The sequence below is a fragment of the Trichechus manatus genome, unplaced genomic scaffold (assembly GCF_000243295.1).
Source record: "Trichechus manatus latirostris isolate Lorelei unplaced genomic scaffold, TriManLat1.0 scaffold00245, whole genome shotgun sequence".
Taxonomy (NCBI): Eukaryota; Metazoa; Chordata; class Mammalia; order Sirenia; family Trichechidae; genus Trichechus; species Trichechus manatus.
Window position 1 is genome coordinate 834144 of NW_004444181.1, and position 22427 is coordinate 856570.

The window sequence follows — 22427 nt, forward strand, 5'->3', positions numbered from 1 at the left end:
GACAAATTTAACAGGCTGCAAGAATCCATAGAGAGACAGCAATCAGAAATCCAGAAGATTAACAGTAAAATGTCAGAATTAGACAACTCAATAGAAAGTCACAGGAGCAGAATTGAGGCAATGGAAGTCACAATTAGACTAAAGATAAAGTATTTAACATCAACTTATTTGAGAAAAAATAAGAGATAAAGAAAAAACAGCATATAAGCAAATCTCTAGATCATACTACCAATTAACAGGTAATACAAGGGACAAGATAACATGTAGTGACACCATGGGGACTCATCGACAGCATGCAGGCTTGAGGAAACTACAAAACAGATGACACAGCTCCTTCAACAAATGGCTAGAGGAAAAAAAAATATGGAGGGCAACAAACAGATTAAAAGAGACTTAAAAGTTTTGTTTTTTTTTTAAGTGGCCATGATTTGATAAATGCTGCAGTTGAGTGATGGGTTCATACAAGCTCACCATGTTCTACTTTTGTGTAAATCTGAACTTTTCCATAAATTCTTTTAATGGAATCTGGAATACAAATTACACTGAAACCTGTGGGAGCTAGAACTTAACGAGACTGCCTTGTTTTTCCAGGTCTTGCAAGTTTTCAGCCTTTCACAAGGTGCAGTCTTACCATTTTCGATCGTTCTCTATTAGTGGGAAATATTTTAGTTTTCCTTCTCTGACAGTTTTCCACCTTACAGAGGTTCCAGCTTTTCCAGGTTTTACTGTCTGTTACATGAAGCTAGAGAAACATGAAGCAACACATCTCGAGTTTTCAGTAAAAATTACATTCAACCTGTAATTCCATACCCAGTTAAAACTTTTAATCATGAGATAGAGAAAATTAAAGATATCTTCAGGCAAGGTCTCAAAAAATTAACCTCCGATGCACCCTTTCTCAGGAAGCTACAGAAAGATATGCTCCAGCAAAACAAAGGATAAAAATAGGAAAGATAAAGGCCAGAGAACCAGGAAACAGGAAACTTAAGCTTGTTGGAGAGATGCAAAAGGAATTCTATTAGGCCTAGAGAGCAAGAGTTAAAACAGAGGAGCAGTCGGATGGAGGCTCCATTAAGAAAGTTCTTAACAACAAGAAAAAGAAAAAACTGATACATCTGATGTATAGAAGAACTACATTGAGAGGTTATGGGAAGGTATGGGAAAACTTAGTCACAAGTATCTAGAAAACAAAGCAAATGGAAATACAGAGACAATTATTAACTCCAGGAAAAACAAAATTATACAAGAATCATAGTATACCAATTAGCTCCATGGTGTACAAAATTTCCATAGTCATAATTAAACACTGAATATTGATTTAACTAAGAAATCATTTATAATGAGTAGATGGGAGAAAGAAATTGTAAGGCAGGTAGTTTATTTAAAGTCATTCATCTACCTTAATATAAAATCAACAGATAATGTCTTAAATTTTAAGTCAAATTCAAAGATAGGGTCAGAGTTATCTACTCAGCCTCCAATCTCCTCTTATTCCTTTGTAACAGAAGCTCATTTTGTTAAGAACCCATTTACACAACCACCCCATTCAGGCACGTGCTCAGGAAAAGCATGCCCAGTTCAAGAGCAAGCCTAAGAGCTTCTAGGCATGGCTTCCGCATTCTTAGATAGGTACAAGAAAAATAATTTTCTTTTGCTTCTCTGGACACTGTTTTGTCTGGATACAATTCCTAAAACTGTTGCAGCCACCTTATTAACCTGAAGGTGGAGCCAACACAAACAATGCCTAAAGGGAGAAAGAAAAAACGTGGGACCCTGAAGACATTATCGTGCCATGAATCATTTGGCCCTGGAGCCCATCTACCTCTTGACTTCCAATTGTATGAGTTAAGTTCCCCTATTTGAAAGCCATTTTGGGTCAGAGTTTCAATATGTGAGTTTAAAAGCATTCTAAGTGATACACTAAGCTTATTATTTACAAACAGAGAAATAAATACTAAAGGAAACAGCCAAGAGTTGAAGTGAAAGTGATCATCCATGAAGCAGAGTTTGCCATCTGGTCTTCATGGCACACAGGGCCACAAATGTTTCAGCTGTGCCAAGATCCCCTAAAGAACTCAGGAAACCCAGCCTCTTCCATTTTTTTTCCAAGTAGGCCCTTAAGTGAAAAGGTCTGGGAAGCACTGCTCAAGGGGGCAGGCCTGGGGACAGGTGAGGGATGGGGCTGGAGACCGCTATTTCTCATTATAAACTTTTCAGTAATATTCAATTTTAATTATATGCCAGTTAGAAATAAAAATTCTTAAAAGAATTACTGCAACAAACAAATAGAGACTGAAGGTCTGAGCCGTAGAGATGCCATTAACAATAATACAAAGAACAAAACTTTCTTAAGTAAATGTCATTTAAATTGAAACCAAAAAGACTTAACGGGGCAAAGTTTAGAGTTCTTGGGTGATGCAAACAGGTTAACAGGCTTGGCTGCTAACCAAAAGGCTGGAGGCTCAACTCCACCCAAAGGTACCCTGGAGGAAAGGCCTGGCAATCTAATTCCAAAAAATCAGCCACTGAAAATCCTATGGAGCACAGTTCTACTCTGACACACATGGGGTCACCATGAGTCAGAACTGATTCGGCAGCAACTGGTGGTTTAGGACAAAATCTAAGCACTTATATGCATTCAACTACACTTCACAATATTATAAAGTAATAGTAAGTGCTATTATCCCCAATAAACCGAGGAAACTGAGGTGCGGAGATGTTTACACAGCTAAGAAAAGGCAAGGATAGGATTCAAAGCCAGATATCTAAACCATACTTCACAGAATGCACTCGTTACCACTATGCAATGGATGCAACGTTGGAAGCGCTCACTCATCTATGTCAAGAAATCTGGAAGACAGCTACCTGGTCAACGGACTGGAAGAGATCCTATTCGTGCCCATTCCAAAGAAAAGGTGATCCAACAGAATGCAAAAATTAGCAAATGTATCACTAATATCACACGCAACTAAACTTTCACTGAAGATAATTTAAAAACAGTTGCAGCAGTACACTGACAGGGAACTGCCACAAATTCAAGCTGGATCAGAAGAGGACATAGAACGAGGGATATCACTGCTGATGTCAGACGGATTATGGCTAAAAGCAGAGAATACCAGGAAGATGTTTACCTGTGTCTTGACTATGCAAGACATTTCAACTGTGTGGATCTAACAAATTATGGATAACACTGTGAAGAATGGGAATTCCAGAACACCACTCAGGCGGAACCTGTACATAGACCAAAAGGCAGTCATTTGAACAGAACGGTAAGATACTGTGTGGTTTAAAATCAGGAAAAGTGTGCATCAGGGTTGTACCCTTTCACCATACCTGTTCAATCTGTACGCTGAGCAAATATCCAAGAAGCTAGGCTATATGAAGAGGAACGGGGTATCAGGATTGGAGGAAGACTTATTAACAAACTGCAATATGCAGATGACAAAATCTTGCTTGCTGAAAGCAAAGAGAACTTGAAGTACTTACTGATGAAGATCAAAGATTACAACCTTCAGTACAGATTATACATCAACATAAAGAAAACACAAATCCTTACAACTGGACCAATAGGCAATATCATGATAAAAGGAGAAAATATTGAAGTTGTCAAGGATTTCATTTTACCTGGATCCACAATCAACGCTCATGGAAGCAGCAGTCAAGAAATCAAACAACTTATTGCACTGGGCAAATCTGCTGCAAAAGACCTCTTCAAAGTGTTAAAAAGCAAAGATGTCATCTTGAGGACTAAGGTGCGGCTGACCCAAGCCATGGTATTTTCAATCACCTAATATGCATGCAAAAGCTGGACAATGAATAAAGAGACTGAAGAACTGACACAGTGGCTGTAACAATGGGCTCAAACATAGCAACAATCGTGAGAATGGCGTAGGACTGGGCAGTGTTTCCTTCTGTTTTACACAGGGTCGCTATGAGCTGGCACCAACTCAATAGCACTTAACAACAACCACCACTATACAACACTACTTGTAGAGAAGTCTCTAAGGCAGCTCCCATGATTCCCACCTCCTGGTGTGTTCATGCCTATATGTAGGCCCTCCCCCTTGAGTGTGGACAGGACAAGTGACTTGTTTTTAACCAACAGAAGACAGCAAAGATGATGAGAAGTTACTTCCACAATTATGAAACATTAAGACTGTATACCTGCCTTGCAAGGAGACTCTCTTACTTGCTGCTTTGAGAAAGTGAGTGGCCATGTCGGAAAAGCCCACATGGCAACAAACTAAACACAGATCCCACATGATAGGCAGGGCAAGAAACTGAGGTCCTCAAACCTATAGTCCACAAGGAACTGAATGCTGCCAACAACCACGTGATCTTGGAAGACACCTTACCCCAGCTGAGCCTCAGATGAGACCAAGCCCCAGCCAAAATCTCAGCCTTCTGAGCTCCTAAGACAGAGGACCCAGCTAAGTTGTAAATTGTGCCCAGACTTCTGACCAACAGAAACTGTGAGATAATAAATACATGTTGTTTTAAGCTGCTAAATTTGTGGTAATGCTGTTACCTAGCCGAGACAACTAATACACTGTTGTACAATAAAGTTCTTCCACCATACCCTGCTGCGCTGCTGAAATATGGATTTTTCAACTACCAACTACTTAACAAGCTGACTTCAGGCACTGTTGTTGTTGTTGGTTGCTGTCAAGTTGATTCTGAATCACAGCACTCCATGTAGGCAGAGTAGAAAACAGGGTTTTCAAGGCTGTGATCTTTCAGAAGCAGGATCACCAGGCCTGTCTTCCAAGAAGCCTCTGGGTGGGTTCGAACCACCAACCTTTCAGTTAGTAGTCAAGTGCTTAACCATTTGTGCCACCCAGGGACTCCTAGACTTCAGGCAGTATAACAATTATCCTTTCTTTTTTTTTTTTTAAAGCTAAATTCATGTAGTAAAATGACAACACTAACCACAACCTGATCCTGCCTTTTAAAGTAGCCATTTTAACCACCTTATCTGATAATCCCATTATCTATCATTTCCATCTGTTTCTCTTGGCTCAGTTTTCTCTTGTTATGTCTTCAAGCTCACTAATCTTTTTTTCTGCAATATGTAGTCATTAATGCCATTTAGTACATGTTTTTATCTTACATATTGTCATTCTCACTTCTAAGAGTTTGGTTTGGGTCTTTTTAATACCTTCCATGTCTCTGCCAACTTTCTGAACATAGGGAACATAATTAGAATAACTGCTTTAATGTCCTTGTCTGCTAATTTCAACTTCTGTGTCAATTCTGGGTTGTTTTCAGTTGACTGATTTCCTAATTATGAATCACATTATCCTGCTTCTTAGTAAAAAAAAAAAAAGAAAAATATAGTAATTTTTTAATTGGATGCTGGGCATTTTATATTACTGAGTGTTGGATTTTGTTATATTCCTTTAAAGAATGCAGGACTTTGTAATGGCAAGCAATTATATTAGTTTCACATTAATTTGCTCCTTTCAAGGCTTGTTTTTAAGCTTTTTCCAGACACATCTAGAGTAGCCTTTACTTTAGGACTAGTTTATCCCCACCACTAAGGTATGACTTTTTTGGGGTCTCAATGAGACCTTGTATTTAATGTGGTCTTCCCACTCTGGCTATAAGGTACTCAAATAATTCTCAGCCCTGTATGAGCTCTAAGAACTATTCTGTTTACATGTTCCCAGGAATTTCTTTCTCCAGAAATTGTTCCTTTATAAAGCTGCACCCTATACATGTGCAGACTGGTATTCAGTCAAACACTTAAGGGGACCACAACAAAGGTTTATGGAATTCTTTCTCTGCATAAGCTCCCTGAGCAGCACAAGCAAGTTGTGCTCAACTAATAACTGAAAGGTTGGCAATTTAAGCCCACCCAGTGACACCACAAAAGAAAGGCCTGGCAATCTGCTTCTGTAAAGACTACAGCCAAGAAAACTCACCAAACAGTTCTACTCTGTAACACATGTGGTTGCCATGAGTTGGAATCAACTCAACGGCAACAGCTTGGTTTTTTGTTTTCTCTGTATAGCCCCCTCATCTCCAGAATTCTGCTCCATGAATTAGGACTACCTTGGCCACCCCCAGCTCAATCTTTGTTTCCTCAACCTAGCTCTGTTCAGGATCCTCCTCCTTGCACTGAGGTCTGAAAACTGCCTCCAGGCAGAAAGCTGGGCCATCACAGGACTCACCTCCTACATTTCCTGTCTGTCAGGGATCACAGTCCCGTGCTGCTCATTATTCAGTATCTGAAAACAATTGTTCCATGTATTACTGTGTTTTCTAAACTAAATACTTATAAAGCATACATATATTCACCCACCCCTACACATACATAGATCATTATCCCATTATCCTATCTTTGCCTTTATCATGACATTTATCACCCTTTGTAATTACGTTATTTGCTCTCTTATTCATTCTAAATATTACAAAACATAAGCTCCATGAGTGCAGGGATCTTGTCTATCTCATCACTCCCATATCTCTTACACCTAGAAGGTATCCTGGCCTAGAAAATACACTCAAATTCAGCAAATTAATTAAATCAATAAACAAACTGTTTTATATGTATTTCACTTAACATATACTGCACACTCTTCCCATAAGTAAACTCTGATCTAGATGCAGGTAATACTGGGCCTAGAAAATTAATTCCTGAGAATCATCTTATTTTAAGTAGCATCATCCAAGCAAAGGTTCTTAGTTGCAAACAAAAGAAACTAACTCTGGCTTTGTTTAAGCTGAAAAGGAAGTTATTAAAACATATGAGGCAACTCACAGAAAATCCCAGGAGGCTCAGGTTGGAAGGCTATGTAGTCCAAAACACTCAAAAAGCAAACCACAGATCTTGTCCAAGGGAGACAACACAGGACTCAGTCACTGCAACTTGAACTGATAACCAGTGACACCAGAAACTACATGAATGCTACAACTGGAATCGCTGTCACTGCCGCCTCTGGAAAACAGATGTAGCTGCCATTCCCCTCGCACTGCAGAACATACAAGTGCCTGCTTCTGCGAATCTCCGGCTTCTGACTCAGTAAGGCACCAGCAGGAGGGGCAGACCTAGGTCACATGCCTGTATTCTAACTGCAAAAGACAAGAGGAAAGTGAGCATCTGGTTTCCACAGAGGAAGATCTCTCTACCTTCCACCAACACTAAGGTAGAGAATTTCCCAAACACAGGAAGCTGCTACGTTTTCTTGCTTATCATCCAAAGACTAATGAACCAGTAACACAAGGCTGCAAACCCAGCATACCAGAACTTTCACCTAGTTCAATTAATGGGTCACACAGAAGCTCTACATTTTTCTTTTTTCTCTGAATGTTTAATTTTAGGGGTCGTTACGAGTCGGAATCAACCTTACGGCAATAGGTTTAGGTTTGGTTTGGTTTAGGCTTTTCACTAGGCTTTTTTTATCTGGAGACAATATATGCAACCTACTACCAATTAACCTGAAGCAAATTTATTTCCCTGCATCTCAGTTTTCTAACTTATAAAAAAGGATACTACCAACTACCCTGTATAGTTGCTGAGAATATTAAAATAACTAATAATCAATCTGTACAGTGCCTGGTCCGTAGCAAACAATCTATTAATAGTAGCTAAAAGGCCTGGCAATCTACTTCTGAAAAATCAGCCACTGAAAACCCTATGGAGCACAGTTCTACCCTGACACACATGGGGTCACCATCCGTCAGAAACGACTCGACAGCAACTGGTTTTTACTGTTACTGTTATTGAATAGTAGATTATTTTTTAAGGGGAGAAACTCACTGATTTACATGGACATTTCTTTTTTAAAAATCTGCCAACAGGCTGAAGAGCCAAGCTTTTATTTTACCTGGGTATTATAAATGTTATCCTCCTTATCCTCTGTCTTGTAACAGATAAAGCAACAAGTAGCTTAAAGTAGTCTAAAATGTTGCCACCAAAACTACTTTCAAGAAAAAACAGAAGTAAACACATAAATAGGTAAATAAAGAGCTGGCCTTGCCCTCAGCCATGTTTCCTTCACATTTCTCTCCAGTGAGCTGTGACTCTACTGAAAAGCTTCATGAGGGCAGGGACCAAGCATGTCCCTTTGATTTTTACTATGTCCCAAGGGCCTAGCATGGGGCCTGGCACAGAAGGGAGACCAATAAACTATCTGAACGGTATTTATTTTACAAAGTATTTACTAGACAAACTAGTCACTGAAAAAAGTTACAGAACTACATTGAAACAAATCCCTTATAAACCTAAAAAGAAAAAAAAACTCATGTATCTGACAAAATCAATACCTTCAACAATTTTCTAACTACAAAACTCACTTTTGAAAACTTCCGTACAATGAACTTTCCTTCAATCACCCTTCTCGTTCTGTCATCCAAACTTGAAGTTGAAGCCAAAATCATCCAAACGAGCTACTTTCTTCACGTTTCTGTCACTTTTAAAACGAAGTCAAAGCTGGATCTTATTTTAAATGTGAACCTGACAGGTCTTACAAATGCTTAATTTACATTCAAGATATAATTGTTGAAAGAACTTCAGTCTGTTGGCTAGGAATAGTGAAGACTATCCAGGCTGACTCTTCTCCACAATTTAAAATTCCTCTAAATGACCACTAAGGGCTGTATCAATTTCAATAAACTACTAAAATTACATACTCCTTTAACACAGAAGGCACATTCTTTCTGGTCCCTATTCCAGCTCTGTGCCCAGTGTATAGTAAGCTTTTATTATGCATATTTTTAGTTAATCCATGAATAAATAAATCTTTCTCCTGACTACATACATAGACCTTTGCAATCCTATTTTTAAAAAGCTTCCCCTTTTTCTTCTTCCTTAAGGCTCCCATGCTCCCTGTTCAGCTCTTACTCCAAATGCACACCATCCCCTGCTATAGTCCCTTGGTCCTTGAGACCAACTAGTAAAGACCAAAATGCATAGTTCATTGATCCATTCAACACGTTTATTTAGTGCCAAACACCCTGAAAACCCTTGAAATCGCAAGCAGGGCAAAACACTACTGCCCCTCCTCTCTGAAGAACATTAATCAAATAAGCACTAAATAAACTGCCAACTATGACAGGACAGGCATTATGAAGGAAAAGTACCAGGAGGCATGAGATTTTAAAAGTAGTTAGGGTGAACAGGGGCAGGGAGGGAGAAGGCTTCCCTGCCAAAGTGACACCCAAGCTGAAACTGTAACAGAAAGAAGTTAACTAAAGGTGGGAAGGGATGATCCCAGGCCAATGAAGCAGCATGTGCGAAACCCTGAACCAGGGTAGTTCCATGATCCAGACACCCATGAGATGAGACTGCATAAGGAAGCCAGGGCCAGGTCATCTGGATAGGGGGACTTACAGGCCCTGTGACTAGTCTGATCTCTACCCTAAGAGTCACAATAAACCTCTGAAGAGTTTGTTTTTTAAAGAATAGAGAATTCTTCTTCATATATCTGCTCAAATCACTCATCCATTTCTGCCCACTTAAGCCAACTTTCCTTATTCCTCTCATCTTCCCTGTATGCCCACACCCTTTCTTAGATATCAATAACTTTGTCTTAATCAGCAAATTGCCTTCCTCCAAACTGTGTCTTCCATGAATCCTGAGAGTCCTGTCTTCAATCTCTTCCCTCTGCATAGCTTACTGTAATACTGCTGAGTAACTGCAGGCCTTCAGCCCAACTCCTAGGTAAATTTACCTATCTTTACTGACAATTTGGGATATCCTACAGAACCATCATAGGGAAATGCAAAAAAATTAAGACTGTAAAATATTCAATGAGATTCTATTAATCTTCTTACCATTCCTATTTTGAAAAACTTTTATGAAACAAGCTCTTGTACTACAGAAGTAAAGTCTCTCAATAATGAATGTGTGTGGCGTAAAGATAAGGTAAAAACCACTACTGTGGTGACAACTGTTCTTTCCAAGGGAAAATGATCAAATCAGAACAAGTTTTCCGGAAGACAATATCTGTCTTAAGGACTGCAGTCCTACTTATAAATAAATAAATTTTAACTCAAAATTAACTGTCAAAAACGCTCTAAAATGAGACAAAACTCTTTTGACCTTCAAAAAGCAACATCAAAAATTACTCCATTTCATAGACTCTAAGTTCCCTTTAAGCAAAATTTAATTTATGTCTATATTAGACGGAGTCCTTAGATCTACTTGAGTGACTTTTACAGTTCCCCCCACCAGAACATAACTTCCATGAAGGCAAAGACTACAGCAGCTTTTATTCAGCAGAGATTCCCAGGCTCCAGTACCATGTCTGGAACTAGTAAGTGTTCAATAAATAATTCTACCACCCTACAAGATGCAATGCTTTTTAAATGGTCTGTCTCGCAATTAGGATACATACGAAAATAAATAGAACATATTTCTTTCAGGAAAATATGAAGACACTCATAATAAACTGTTCATATATTCAACTACTAGACACTTTTCAAACAGTAAAATTATGATACAACTATTTCCTTTCCAGATTTCATAGCTTCTAACGTTGCCTTTTCCCACTTTCCCATTTTTCAGCTCATCCTTAGGGGTGCTGCAAATTATCTCCATCTGTCCCTAACTGAAGGTTTGAACTACATTAATAATTCTTTCTTCTGTTTCTCAACAATTCCTTCAGGTCCTCAGCAGGAAATTTCTCAATTGCCCCATTAAACCTATCAGTCCACTTTTAGAACCGTTTACTACATTATGTCACCAAAGTTTAATTCCCTTCTTTCTATCTCCAAAAGCTGGGTAAATTACTGTTTGAATCCAGAAGTACTCACTTTGCTCCGCTGAAAATTAAACAATAGTTAAGAATCTTTTTAAGGTATTACAAACTTGGCTCTCCCACCTGTTTTCTACTTTTTACCTCTTCTAATCTCTCATTCCTGGATACCTAGAATGGCCTTGCCTTCCTGCTTCCAAGCCCTGCTTCTTACAGTGTCATCTTCCTAACCCACAGACCTATCATCATCCCCATGCCTGAAAACCTTCAACCACCCCCAAATTCAAATTCCCTCTACTATTTAAGGCCTATCACTCTCATTTCCCACTACAATTGTCCCTATACCTCCCCCAGCACACCAAACACACACCTGTCACACACCCTCTATACTTCAGACACAGGACTCTGCTGTTTTCCAAAGTCAACCTTCATTTCCCCAACCACCCCAGGTTGCCCACATGATCTCCTCCTCAGGACTGTCAATTCCCCAGGCTCTACTATAAAAATCCTACCTGTTTTTTACTGACAAAGATCTTGTCCCATCCCATCTCCTCCACAAAGCACTGGCAACTGTCTTCCTTTCCTGTGCTCTTCTAGGTCTTCACATGTTAATACCTCTGTTAGCAGCCATGGTCTTGTCAGTTATTCTTGTCTACGTACACACATCTATCTCAACCCTAAAAGCAGAGGTAACCAAACCTTACTCATTTTTGTAGTCAAAAGCCTCTACCACTATGACTCACATCTCTTATACAGAGGACATGCAAATGCTCACTTAATTGGAGAGATATAAGAATGCCTTTTCCTACAGACATTTACAATTTATCAACACAGTCCTTCATTTAAAAGAATAAAAGAAGATCAAAATATCTTTTAACTACATGTATTTGACAAAAAACGAACGTTTTGTTATTTAAAATACAAGACTTATAATACAACTTAAATAAGATGTTCAAACTCACCCATAACTAAAGAAATGCATATCCAAACAATTAAATGTCATTAGTCACCAACCAAATTGATAAAAATTGAGAAAGTTTACAAGAGTTTAGGAAACTGCACTCTCACTGCTTTCACTTCTTGTCAAAGTACAAACTGGTGTTACTTTTTGGAAGGCAATTTAGCAATACATTCAAATATTTAATGCATCTATCTCATGAACCAGCAATTCCCTTCTAAACATATATCCTATGGTTAATGTTCACAGAAATACACCTTATATGTACAAAGATGTACCCACCCAAAACCCGTACAAGTATTCATATTCACAGGTGCTGGGGATTAAGATGCAGACCAGACCAAAAAACCAAACCCTCTGCCGTACAGTTGATTCTGTATCACAGCGACCCTATAGGGCAGGGTAAAACTGCCGCATGGGGTTTCTAAGGCTGTATGTAAATCTTTACGGAAGCAAGCTGCCACATCTTCTTCCGCAGAGCAGCTTATGAGTTCAAACCGCTGACCTACTACTGGTTGGCCGCTGAGCACTTAACCACTGCACCACCAGGGCTCACTACAAAGATGTACACTGCAGCATTATTTAAAATATGAAAACAATTTAATGGAGACTGGCTAAATAAATGGTGGTACATCCATGAAACAGAATACTTTCCAACTATTAAAAATAATGGGAAGCTCTACAAGCTGACAGGAAAATACTTCTTAGAGCAAGTAAAAACAATCTTACACTGCAAAACTGTATGTTTAGTACGATCCATCTTTCTTTTACTTTACAGGTATGGGTTTTGTGGGTGTACACACACACATCACAATGCCTATGTGCTTAAAAACAAAAAATGAACGAGATCACATTAAAGAGGGTTTTGCAACACATTTACATATATGTAGAAGTAAAATAACGTAATTGTACGTATAAATACACAGCACATTTCTGATAGGAAAAACTGAGCAGTTATTATCTGTGGGGCATGGGAAGGGATGGTGATTTGCCACCCTTCTATAGGGCTTGAATTTTTTTTTCTAAACCATAAATATATATTCCTTGTTGATTTTTAAGAACTAAAATTCCCTAAAAGAGACTCAGCATCATTAGCCAACAGAGAGATGCAAATTAAAACCACAGTGAGATACCATTTCACTCCCACTAGGATGGCTAAGATAAAGCAAAACAGAAAATAACAAATGTTGGCGAGGATGTGGGGAAATTGGAATCCCTTACCCACTCCCGGTGGGAATGGAAAATGATACAGCCATTGTGGAAAACAGTGTGGTGGTTCCTCAAAAACTAAAAATGGAACTACATATGACCCAGCAATTCCATTCCTAGGTATATACCCAAAAGACTTGAAAGTGGAGACTCAAAGAGACTTGTAACCAATGTTCACTGCAGCACTATTCACAATAGCCAAAAAGTGGAAACAATCTCAATGCCCGTTAACAGTTGAATAGATAAACAAAGTCTGGTACATCCACACAACGGAATACTACTCAACTAACAAGAGAATGAAGTCTTGATACATGCTACGTTATAGAAGGAACCTGAAGACATTACACTGAGTGCAATAAGCCAATCACAAAAGGACAAATACTGCATGACCTCACTTACGTAAAAAAACAAGAAAAGGCAAATGTATTTTGATAGAAATATTGCACTGATTAAGGGTAGGGCTGCACAGCTGATTACTATCACTGCTGTCAATGTAAGTTTTACATATGTAAAAAGTTACGTGACAGATCTATTTACAACAGCAAAAAAAAGTGGGGGGTAACTACTGAGGCTGCTTATGCACAACCAAACACCTCATGGGATTTGGTTACTTGGTTTGGAGGTTTAGGGTCATGGTTTCATGGGATATTCCAGTCAACGGGCCTAATAACGTGTTTAGTGCTTCTATTCTACCTCCTAGTTCGCTGCATAGTGCCTAGAGTCTTAAACGCCTGCAACTGGCCACCCAAAGCACAATAACTGGTCTCTATTCAACTGGAGCAACAAAGGACAGAGAGTCAGGAATAGGAGGAGGATATGGAATGTGTGGCTAACTGCCTCCATGAACAACTGCCTCCTCTGCCATGAGACCAAAAGAAATGGATGGTGCCTGGCTATTATTACTGAAGATTTTGACCAAAGATTCCCCAGAAGAATTCTAATCAAAACGAGGAAAATACAGAACCTTCAAATTCTTACAGACTCCAGAATTTCTGGAATCATTAAGGGTGGATGAACCCCTGAAACTACTGCCCTGGCATAATCTTAAACCAAAAACATCCCCTGAAGTCATCTTAAAATCAAACAATAGTTTAGTTTTAGTAAAAATGGTCTGCCTTCAACATTATGCTTTTTCAAGAACTATCTATATGGGATCAAACTGACAATAGCAACTTGAAAGATCAGATGGGAACCTTAGGGGGCAGCGAGTTTATGTAAACGAGGGAGGACCAACTCAGAAAAGGAGGCTGAGAATGGTTGAAGAATGTCGTCAGTGTCTCTGAACTGTACACGCAGAAACGGTTGAATTGGTGTATGTTTTGCTGTGTGTATTCTTAACAACAAAATAAATAAAATCTAGGAGAAAAAAACTAAAATTCCCTAGATGACTAGATCTTTAGTTACTTGATATGTTGTAAGGCTGCTCAAATACAAGCCCTGAACAGGTAATGGAGTCCCTGAGTGGTACAAAGAGTTAACCCACTCAGCTACTAACCAAAAAGTTAGAGGTTCAAGTCCACCCAGAGGCACCTTGGAAAATCAGCCACTGAAAATCCTATGGAGCGCAGTTCTACTCTAACACTCACGGGGTCACCACTAGTCAGAGCAGACCCCACAGCAACCAGTAAACGGATAAAGCACCAAGAAAAACGGATACTCTCTCTAGTCCCATAGCTACCTCCAGGTTAGTTAGTCTCAGACAAAATTATCTAGAGTCCCCCTACAATACCCTCTCAGTCACCAGAGAGCCTCACATGAACCTCTCCAGCACCATATCACAAGCTGACAACTCTGAAACACACCCTTCCTTTCCTCAGGCTAGGGCATTTGTGCCATACTCTTCTCTTCCCCTTCCCAAAAGTTCTTTCTTCTTAGTGCAGGTGCTAATCTCTGATTTTTAACATGACAGCCAGCTAACTGACAATAATTAAAGTGTTAACCTGATAACAGATAAAAAATATTCTTCCAGGAATATTTCCATTTTATATTAGATTCCAGATCTTCCCTTAATCTAAAGGAATGAATTAAAACAGTGAGAACTGCAAGCAACAAGATAAGAAGGAAAGTAATAACTTTGGGACAAGACCACCCTTTGTTCCTTCTAAGCATGCCACATGAGCATCTACCCATCCATCTACCCTAAAGATATATATGTGCCGCCCACACCAGTACTGACACTCATAACACTTAATTTACTCAAAACAACTTCTCACCTTAAACATTTATTTGACTAATTCAGACTATTTACTCTATTAAAACTAAATGGACAATTAAGTGTGCCAACTATTCACTAAAAATGACCTTGCACATAAAAACAACATATTTTAGAATAACAGATAACCCTACAAAATCCCAATGCACCTTATACTCCTCATCCTCTACCCCTCTTTGTAGAAAGAAGGATGACTCAGGAGTCAGGAAAACTAACAGCAGTCCCAGGTCAGCTTATTCCCAGGTTATTTGGCTTCTCTGTATCCATTTTTCTTTAAAATGAGGGAAATGAACTATATCAGTGTTGCCTAAAATTTTTTTTTTTTTTAAACTTCATCAGGATTAGCTGCAGATTCCAAGGCACCACGCTAAACCTACAGAAAGAAAAGTGCCTGAGCTTGGGAATGGCATAATTCTGACAAGCTCTCCAAAAGTCTGTTTGAGAACCACTTGTTTCTCAAGTTCCTACCAGATTTAATAATACTATACACTTCAAAGGAATCCTAAATTTTCCCTTTTCTCAAGCCCACAGAAATTAAAAAGGAAGATACTGGATAGTAAATGTATTTTTAAACATCCCTGCTATGATCCTTCTTGCAACATTCAGTGACTCAAACATTTGCTGAAATGCTGACAAAACTCAAGTGATATTCTAGTATTGTCTGCCGAGCATATAAGGAGGAATACAAACAATACGGTCCAGAAAACTATTAAGATGAATCAAAACCTTAGATTCTAAACAGTTTATATACAATATAACCAAAGCAATCAAGAATCACGTTCCTATCAGAAAATAAGGTGTCAGAAAAATAATGTGCAAGTAGACCAAAAATCCCTTCACTACTAAAAGAATAGCTACATTTTTTCCTAAACTGACTACATACGTATATATTGCACAACTGATGAATTATCTGAATTCAAATATCGCAGTTAAAAAGATTAATGATCAAATGTAGAAAATAAAATGTATTAATTAGTACAATAAATTATCTTTTGAAAGTTTATTTGTGAAATAGTTTCTTCCAAAACATTTGAAAGTGTGGTAGGCAATTTTCATTGCCCCCCATTCTCCCCTTCTTCAATAGAAACAGATTTTCAGTCAAATACAGTCACCCTACCAAAGCCCACATATTCCAGCCTCCTTGTAGCTAAATGTGACCATATGACTAAGTTCTGACCAATACAGCGTGAGCAGAAGCCATGTATGCAAACTGGGAGGAAATACGGCTCCCTCACCCTCAACTTCCCCACATCCTGTTTCTGGACTGTAGTGGGGAGCTGTCTTGTACTATACAGAGGATAATAACTTCTTAAGCATAGAAAAGCAACAAGATAGAAGGAACCAAGGTCCCCCATACCATGAAGCCACCATATCAGTCTTTGATTATTTACACTTATCCTGTTGTTATATGAGAAATAAATTTCTCATTCAAGCCACTGCATTTAGTCAGAACGCAGGCTCAACCTGTGTTCTAACTAATACATAAAGTTTAAATTTATAATAAACATTAAATAATTGAATAGCTATCTACCAACTCAGTAAACCTGAGACTTTAATTATAAATTCTTATTTCAAATCACATCAAAGCTTCCTATTGGGTAACCCCACTACTGAAATTATTGCTACTGCACTTATATTTATGTGGCATTTTACACTTTTACAAAGCACCTCATTACAGTATCTCATTTCAAATGCTCACAATCCTGGGCAAGGCCACTGGTGTACAGGACACAGGTTCAGAGAAGCTGCTCTGTCTAAGACTACACCACTAAGAGGTGGCATTCAGGCTTCAGCAGGTAGGTTTCTCATCCCCTCACTCTACCTACATGTATCTACACATGCTATGTATCAGGCACTGGAGTGACAGCCATGATCAAGAAAGAGATTATTCCTGTCCTGATGAACCTTACGATGTAATGGAAAAAGAAAAGCAGATCTTAAATAATTACATAGTTTTTGCAATAAAGAATGTGAAAGAAAAACAGAGGGTCCGTAAGAATGCATCCTCAAGGAATGTTACCTATTCTGAGGGTTTGGGGAACGCTTCTCGGAAGTAACATTTATGCTGCAACCAAAAGGATGAGTATGAATGAAGAAGAGGAGGGGAGGGAGAAGGCGGAGAAAGAAGGGAGCTAAGAAATACACATGCATTATTATCTCAATCTTCACAAAAACCCTAGGTAAGTACTATCAATCCCATTTTGCAGATGAGGAAACGGATCTAAAAATCACTGCATCTACAGTCACACTGCCAGTGAGCGACAGAACCTGCTGATATTCCAGATCTGCCTGACTCTGGAGCCTTTGCTCTTCACCATCTCCCAGGTCAGTACTCTCCAAAATATAATGCTTCTTCAGTTGCTATCTATAACTAGATATATCAAGCAGATTTGGGAGAGATGTCAGTTTAAGCATCTTTTTACCAAAACGCATGTGCCAACATGCTTACCTTAATCACAAATAAAATTTAAAAAATAATCAATCCTTGCCATTGTAAATTTTACATACTCTGAAAAATCAAGGGGCCATTTAATAAACATGGATATTAAAGATGATGCTGAAAACCAGTATCATTCCATATTAAACCAGTTCACTAACCGCCCCCAAAATCTATTTAAACAAGCATTTCAATCATGAGAAAGCTCAAAACAATTCATTAATAAAACTAAAGACACATTTTAAACTATTATTTCAAACAAAACAATACATATCTACTTTGTCAAAACTTAGTTTTAACCCAATACAAACTTTTGAAAATCATCTTCTAGAAGAAAAGATACGTAACTCTGACAGAAGAACCAACCGCCAAGAAGCCAAATTAGCAAAAAAGTATGCCTACGAGGAACCACAGCACTTAAGATGTTCAACATACTGTAAGTTATCTTTCCAATAAAGAATTTTAACTAGTTATGGAATTCTGAAAGTAGGATTTCAAAGTAAAAGCATAATTTTTTAGAAACATTTAGCTGGTTTATACAATTCAATATTTCTAAATCATTTTGTTTTCATATACCAAAAAAATGAAACCAAGGTTGCTTGTAATCACTAGACTAGGAAGCAAAACTTCTCAATTACCAATATGAACCTTAATTATTTTAGTCATATGCAGTCAACATTTCACTTTCACACACCCAAAGCTAAACTTTACAACTCTAGCTTAACATGATAGCATTGACATAAGACAAGATTTCAAAAGAAGAATCTTTTACTTGGAAACACTTGAGAAGTTTTAGGTAATTTAATTTGATGGTTTTTTCAAGTAATTAAATACCGATTTTCACCCCAACATAATTTTAATCCAGAATTGTGCAAGCCTTGAGTTATAAATTACCATAATTTCTCTAGCTCTAACAAAACTGCCCCCAACAGTCATGATAACATATGGTAAAAAAATCTTTTAAAATGGTATAACCACTATGTACACATAAGATGCTATTATACAAGCCATGCGATTCACTTTGACAGGGCAAACTGTTAGTATCAAGTTTCAAGTGACCATGTTTGACAATTTCAAGTAATATCATCACTTCTACACAGAAAATACACAAGTGTATATGGAGATAAAACCACTAAAACACTCCTCAACAGAAGGAAAGACTCTTAGCTCACAGTTTAAATTACTGATAAGGAATACAACAAAACTATAAGCCTGATAAAATTTCGGGAGTGAGGAGCAAAGTTCCTTATAAAGACTGTTTCTGAAGTGTTTGGATTCTGCTGGGTTTGGATGGTTAGGGCTTCTCTTGGGGTGGGGGAATTACACTGAGTGTATATGCAGGAAATGGGAAAAGCTCTTTGAAATAAGAGAAAAAGCTAAGGCCAAAGCAAAAATATACATCTTATCACAAATACCAAGGGAGTCACAAATTACTAAGCCCTTATCTTCTACCAGTCTTATCCTTAATGTCATATACAATGCAATTCCTTCCTCACCCACAATAAATCTACTTCTATCCAAATTTTCTTCCCACAACTAGATACTTGCCAAACATAAGCATGCATGCGGAAACACCTCTAGGCAGTCTAAACTTCTAAACTATTTATTAAAAAAAAAGAAGACGGTTTTCAAGTACTACCCAAGATTCAATGGAAATTAGCATTTTTCTTTCTTGGTGGAGTTACGAAACAAAATGAGTGCCACAGATCATTCTATAGGTGTTTATAACAAGTTATTTCCAACTCTGCTTTTCCAGATATTCATAGTACTTATAAAAAAATCCATTGTAAATTCTTCAAATACAATCTGTTCTACTTACCACTCCCTAGCCCACCCCATAGCTGTAAGTCATAAATACAATGAACTCACAACAAAACCGAGGAATAGACTTCAGACAATACTCCAGAGAAGAAAAAAATTCTAAGCAAGGGTCTTTTTTACTATCCACATTTCCAAACAAGACACTGCACTAAAAATGGAATATTTCCACTTATTTTGAACAACAGTCCACCTAAAAAACTTGATAACTTGTTAATTTTTAAACACGTAGTACACTAATTTTCTAGTAAGTCCCATCAAAACATCTTTAAAATACCTTTAAGAAACCATCTTATACCTAAATTTCAAATTCTTGATAACAATGATCGCACCAGATCACTTAGTCCACCCCCACCCCTACCCCCACCATTCAAGTCTATTCCTTCAAATCTAAAATCTTTTTTAAACATCCACCAGGAATAAAGGAGTATGGCTTCACCTTACAGACACAAGGGGAGACCCTTCTAGAATAATTAACTTCTGAGCTTATGCCTCCCTGAGATAAACAGAACTTTTTTATGCCCAGTGTTACAACAGAACACAGTGTAGACATGGACAAGAGTCCTTAACTTTCTGGCAAGGTTTGAAGTCTAAATAATTGGACAGCTAGCGTAAACACCACTGTTACTCCAAGGCAGATCCTCCAAAAGTACTGGGGTATTTTAAGTCTAAGCCATAGGTACACTAAAAAGCTTAACTATGATCAAGTGAAATGTTTTCCTTAACTGCTGTTTCTTTAAAACTATCTCCTTCACTTTAAAACCTCAGTACATGAAATTTAAATTCTAGTCTCACATTTATAGTCTGAAAATATTTAAAGAAACTGAACAACTAAAAGATGAAAAATTTAAGAAATCAAAAGTTAAACATAATTTCACCTACTTATTAAAGTACCCCAAAATCAAAGTACTAAATATATTCATTCTTAGACACTTTGGATATATAAAGTATGTCACTGGAGAAATCCGAAATATTTATTTAAATATAAAATATGACTAAAAATAACTTTACACAAAATTTTCTTATGACTCATCAATACTTAAATGATACCTGTAATTATCAACACCACCACACACCTAAGAATATTTAATTCCCTTCCATTCTGAAACTGACTAAATAATTTTCTTGAGGAAAAAAAAAAAGACTGAGAAGTTTCATCAAGAGGACCTCATCTCAACCTTTCCTTTCCACTTCCACAAACCACAAAGTCAATTCCATTCTAAATACTATAAAGGGACACAATCTCTAAGTTAGAATCCTGGATCATTACACATAAATGGTTCCAAAATTTGCCAGTATTTATAACGATTTATAATAACATGGTGGTTAAGAGCACAGGCTCACTACAGACTCCATGCTCCTCGCTGTATGACCTTGGAGGTGTCACTGCCCTTCTCTCAGCTCAGTTTCCTCACCTGTAAAACGGGCAGCAGTTCCTACTGGCGGGATCAGACAGGTAATAACAGATAAAGCACAGAGAAGAGAACCTGGCACTATTCGTCCTGATCTTTGAGTCAGTGTAAAAATAATGTTATAAGGTATCTTTCCTAACAACTTGGTTAAAATTTAATAATCAAGTCGTCCTGGCACTCACATGCTGTACGTACATCACAGGGTTCCTATAACCTCGGGTTGGGCGAAAGGCACAGGCGAAAAGTCAGAGTCACTCGTTAATTTTGCAATTTTTAACTATTTCAGAATAGGGAGGAGCCTTTTACTAAGTGTGGAAACATATTCCGCAGATCTGAAGCGAGAGTGGGTTAGTATCTATGAATCAGGCAAGTGAAGTTCTGTTGTAAAGCACAGGTATCAGCTATAATTCACGTTTTCCCAACCACCAACTCCTCCAGCTGCTGAACAGGTCATTACTCCATCTAAAAAGGCCGGATTACTTGCACTCACTGCACAACTTCAGAGCACACCGAGTCTCACTCGCTCCGGCACCGACCCCAAAGGGTTGCTGAGGGATTGGGCTCCCGACCTTCTCAGCGCCCAACCTCGGCTCCGCCGTCCTCGCTTCGTCCAGCACCACCCCCATTTTCTTAACCCGGGCATTGTCCTTGCTAAAAACCCCAGCGGTTCTCACACTGGTGGGGACCGAGAGGAGGGACGAGGGAGGAGCTGGGGGAAGAGGATGAGGAGGAAGAGGAGGAGGAGGAAGACAACCTCCTCCCCTCCGCTCGGGCGACCAGTGAAGGTCTGGCGCTTTCTCCGTCCCCCAAGGCCCCGGCTCCCGAGAGGCCGCGGCCCCCTCCTCCCGCTCTCCGCAACTTTCCCTGCGCTCGCACCCTCCTCTCCTCCAAAACACTGCCTTTCAGGCTCCCTCCCCCGGCGGCCGGGCCCCGGCCCAGGCCCGGGCCCCCGGCGCCTCCTCCTAAAATGGCAGGTCCCTCCCTCCGCCCGACCGGCTTCGGCGCCGGTCAGGCTGCAAGCCACGGGGGAAGCCGAGCGCCGGGTGGGGCCGCGGCCGGGCCGGACACTCACCGGGACGATGGCGGGGTGCTCGCGCCGCTCCCTCCGGTGAGTCTCAGCCTCAGGCTCCCGCCGCTGCGCTCCTGCCGCGGCCTCCGCAGCCAGCGCCACCCCGGCCGCCTCTCTCCGCCCCCGGCTCCTCGCCCGCGCCGCAGTCTGCTCAGTCTCTCTCCGGCTCTCAGTTCTAGCGGCGCCTGGGGCCGGGGAGGCGACAGCCCCCTCCCCGGCAAATACCGCAGTCCCCGGACCCCGACTCCCGGCGGCGGGGCCGCACGGCCCGGCCCGGAGAAGAGGGCGGCGGCGGCGAAGCCGGGCGCCTAGTCGCGGCCGCTCCCGGCTACTTCTTCCCGAAGAGGATTTTGTAAATCTCACAAAATGGCGCGCGCTCCAAACCTGCGCAGCGAGAAGCGCCGGGGCCCGAGCGGCGGCGGCAGCGGCGGCTTCTCCGCCAGGAGCGCCCGAACCGCCCGCCCCCGAGTGCCCGCACAGACAGACAGACACACACACACACTCGCACACACACGCACGAACACTCGCCCTCGCACACGCTCACTCACACTCTCTCACACTCACACCGGTCCCGCCCGCTCGCCGGCGGCGGCAGCGGCACCAACAGCAACA

General features: G+C 39.8%; 1 protein-coding gene across 10 annotated transcripts in view; it reads right to left on the bottom strand.

Moving 5' to 3' along the window:
- Positions 1-22427, bottom strand: part of DYRK1A (dual specificity tyrosine phosphorylation regulated kinase 1A) — a 147582-nt gene extending 125155 nt beyond the window's left edge. For 3 of the 10 annotated variants that reach the window (XM_004389439.2, XM_023724434.1, XM_023724432.1), the window contains exon 1: positions 6174-12049. The gene's annotated coding sequence lies outside the window, so the exon portion shown is untranslated. Of the gene's footprint in view, positions 1-6173; positions 12053-12387; positions 12853-21818 lie in introns of those variants that run through there. The other 7 variants (XM_023724440.1, XM_023724438.1, XM_023724439.1 and 4 more) reach the window with 5 other exon arrangements.